Raw genomic sequence first — 4,352 nt, forward strand, 5'->3', positions numbered from 1 at the left:
GAGTAAATCCATTTAAATTAAAAACAATAAAAACAAAAATTCTTAAACTAAAAAGTTGCAACCATCAAAACAATAAAGATTATCCAAAAATAACTCATAAAACATACCCATAAATCAATATACTTCAAACATATGCAAGAAGGCATTATCCCATGACATTTTTAAAGAAAAAAAAAAACCTATAAAACATACCCACAAATCAATACACTTCAAACATAAGCAGGAAGGCATTATCCCCACTTGCATGAGCTTAAACTAATAAATAGAGTCAAAATTTTGAAATAAACTAACCAAAGCATGAGATACTCAAACTTGATGTTTGCACAAGTATTAATAATTGTACATAGAATATAATATATTATTCCAAAAAGATTTTATTTTTTTTCACTTAACGTTTCCCTATTTCATTTTGTAAAATAATATATTTATTAAACTTATTATACTATAAATTATTATTATTATTTTTCCATTTTTCCAATTATGTCAAAAAATTGTAAAATATAACAATTTATATGATTTATATATTTTTATACAGTTCCAAAACAAAAGAATATAATATTTTATAATAAAAACTACACAAAATACAGCATGACAATATAATGATATTATCATAATTTTCTTTTCATATTTTCAGCTTATTTGGAAAATAAATTTAAAGAAATTGTAAAAATATAACAATTTATATATTCTTATACAGTTGCAAAACAAAAGAATATAATATTTTATATATAAGGATTAGAAACTGGATTATATTATCATAATTTTCTTCTCATATTTTCACCTTATTTGGAAAATAAATTTCCTGTTATCGTTTCTTGTGGTGTGGAAAGATCTTGAGGGCCCTTATAGTGAGTGAATGGCTCTTCTCCGCTTCGGGACTATTCTCACCTTTTTCTTCTTTTGTCGTACAGACCACAAGATGTCCCCCTATTAAACTCTAAACAAGGGCTACCTTTATTTCATAGCTTATCAGTCACTTTTATTGACTCCATTAAAGTGGATAATGTCAAGCAACTCGCTTTCGCTTCTGCAATTTGAGACCTGCAAAAATCAATCGATAATCAATGAATTTTTTTTATTAATAATTTTCAAAATCAACGTAGAAAATTCAGGATGCCAACTTTATGGCTGGACGCGACCTGTCACCTGTGTTTGGTCTGAGCTTTGCGTATGACACAGGGTATTTCAATTGTCTCTGATCTGTCTGAATCCGAGGGATAATCTTTGAAAGGAACCCTTTCCAATTGTATGTATTATTTTTAAAATGATTGTAATTTAGTTTTTTTTTTAAGTTTTGTAGGATAATATTTTTATTATTATTTATTATTTTTTATTTTGATTGGGGTTAGTATAAGATTTGGGTTTTCACTTTGATTACGGATAATATAAAATTTGAACACAAAGGCTTCTAATTCTGCGAGATTTTATTTCCTTAGCCATTACTAATTGAGCTACCCAAACCAACTAATTTAGTACCATTTTAGATAGCTCAGAATTTTACAGTGAAAAAAACCACAAAACTGTAAAGCTATGTGATACCCATTTCGTCGACGCCTTCGCGTTTGGGGAATCTTCCCTGCAAGAAAATTTTGTCGACGTGACCCGTCACTTGCGTTTGGTAGTGACGGTTATGGAATCTAGCCCAGCAGAATTGAAAGGGTTAATTAGGATTAGGTCACAAGAATTCACGGGCAGGAAGGCAGCAAACATTTCTTTGGAGATGGAGCGTCACAAAAATAAGGTGTTGCAGGGAGTTCTCCCAGATATAACCTTATTTCCTTTACTATTGGGTGTTGTTTCTTACAGATTACATGGCTTGTAATTGATTTGTGCAGATCACTCTGCTTGTGGCTGAGATGAATGTCATAGACGAAGAGAATCGGAAACTCAAGTCTATGTTGAAGTGCATGAGTATTAAATATAATGACTTGCAGAGGCATCTCATGTCTTTGGTTGAACAGCGGAAGGGGAAGGACGTTGATGGAAGTCAGGTATGTTATATTGTTTCTCATTGTTTTTAATGATGGATAATGATGGATAGAGTGTTCACCAAAACTTTGCAGTATAGTGTTTATTTAAAACTTTGCAGAGAATATTATGTGTATGCAGTAATTACTTTCAAAAACAGCACTACAATCTATATACTTTTAACTAATTGATTGATTTCAGATAACTAAATACTTGGTAGCATCAATTTTCTAAGTAAATAAATAGAGTGTTCACCTAAAACACACACAGTAAAGACTTCCAGAAACAACCATACAATCCACATGCTATTAACTAATTGATTTCAGATAATTAGGTATCATGGTATCATCAGTTTCCAAATTTCTTAGGGTTTTTGCCTTTTGATTTCGTAGATAATCCATCCAGATCATCGAGGCAATGATGTATCATATGCAAGGTACTCCAGTGGTGCAGTTGCCCCTCAATATCATCAGTTTTTTGAGTGCCCTGAATAAGGATGGGAAACAGAGAAGAAGATTGCCAAATTTGTGGACTATCAGCCACTGTCTTCAAAGAAGAGGACAGTTAATTACTTGGAGTCGGCACAGATTGAGAATCGGATCAATTCGTGCCTCAATGATAGCCTCAGCCCCCGCAGTCATAAGAAGTCGCCGAATAAGAAGCATCACGCGCTGAGCCGAGGATCAGCGGCCACGCCCAGAAGAACCGTGTCCATGCGGACAACATCTGAGGCATCCGTGGTAATAATCGATTTCTGTTATGTAGAATTTATGTGAACGATCCCACACGCATCCAAAGGTCCGTTCACATTGAAATTTTTAGTTAAATTAAAACGCGTAGTAGTAAATTTCCCCACTCTTATCATTATTTAAGTGGTGGGTCTTTTATTTAATTGATTTTCAAGAAAGTGCAAGATTGAAAAAAGAGCTATGTTGATGCTCATAAGGTAGACCGAAGTATGAATCGGGAGATAGGGTTTTCATGAGAGTAAGGCCCCAAAACAAGCTCTATAAGATTTGGAATGGGAGAAAAATCGTCTCCACTATTTGTGGGACCTTTTGAAATATTAGAAAGGAGAGGGTTGGTCTCATAAAGGCTTGCTTTACCTCCATCTTTAGCATGTATGCATGATGTGTTCCATATTTATGCTTTGCGTCATTATATTTCAGATCCTTCGCATGTTATTGACTTTGGTCATTTGCAGGTTTTGGTCAAGGGAATAGTAATGGCCGAACCAGTTCGCATACTGGACCAACAAACTTTGCAGATTAGATGATATTCAGTGGACCAAGTTAAGGTCCAGTGGGAAAATTATAGTCCTAGTTTAGCTACTTCGGAGGATGCCGAGGAGTTGCGTCACCATTTTCCTTAACTATTCCAAGGACTTCGAGACGAAGTCTATTATTAAGAGGGGGTGTATGTAGTGCCCTGCTCTAGTTGACTGACAATGATATGAGATTAACATTTATTTAGCCCTAAGGCCCACACTTTATTATTTGAGGACCTCAGGTTGAGGATCCAAGCACATGACTCTATTTATTGGGTGTGATATTAGTGGTTGTAATGTTGATGTATGATCTCTATTGATATTATGATGAAGATAGCATTAATGGTTATGCATGTTCTCTAGTGATATTATGATGATTGTGGCATAAATGGTTATGTTTGTTATCTATTTGATGTTATGATGTTGATAGCTTTCATGAATATGTATGCTTCCATTATTGTTATGATGATGATAGCCATGATGGATGTGTCCCCTACGTTACCTACTTACATTAGTTCTGGTTCACAATGAACAATGATGTGAATGACTAGGTGATGGTAATAATGATATTATAATAGTAACTAACACTAAGAAACCTTGTTACTGATTATTATTGAGTATGGCAGGAAACCACTAGAGGAACTCACACATGACAAGTTGATGACACCTGGTTTGATGAAAATTTATATTATTTTATTTTTGAAATTCTAAGTCGATTTTGAAACCTGCTATATATGTTTATCTATATTTTGATGATATGTTAATGGTTGCAGGCACAGATTAGTTGCTTGGCCGAATGACTCACATATGGGTGATGGGGTTGTACAATTGGATGGAACTGCATGGGAGGGGTGGGACAGTGTCCTTGATCTCACCCACTAGCACTCCCGATGTGACGTGGGCTAGAAAGGTTGAAACACCTTCGCCTTGAAGATCACAATGTCATGAGAGAAGGTCCTAAAGTTCGAGCGCATCAAGGTGGATTCCTTGATCCCCGACACCATTATTCTCACTATAGTAGGCAACATAAGAGATTATAGTGGTCTCTGCTGTTGCACCTATACTTTCCCCTCGTAGCCACTGAATGTTTGAAGGGCAACTGGCGTGGCACCCTTGG

General features: G+C 34.9%; 1 long non-coding RNA gene across 1 annotated transcript; it reads left to right on the forward strand.

Moving 5' to 3' along the window:
• The first annotated feature begins 1,705 nt into the window (after positions 1-1,705).
• On the forward strand, positions 1,706-2,758 carry LOC149265941 (uncharacterized). The gene is made up of 3 exons (XR_016252271.1): positions 1,706-1,741; positions 1,836-1,991; positions 2,361-2,758. It is a non-coding gene; the product is annotated as an uncharacterized LOC149265941 (long non-coding RNA).
• Positions 2,759-4,352: the final 1,594 nt, after the last annotated feature.

Source organism: Pinus tabuliformis, chromosome 6 (genome assembly GCF_031772625.1).
Source record: "Pinus tabuliformis cultivar Carrire ecotype Pingquan chromosome 6, CPIR1, whole genome shotgun sequence".
NCBI classification, from domain to species: Eukaryota; Viridiplantae; Streptophyta; class Pinopsida; order Pinales; family Pinaceae; genus Pinus; species Pinus tabuliformis.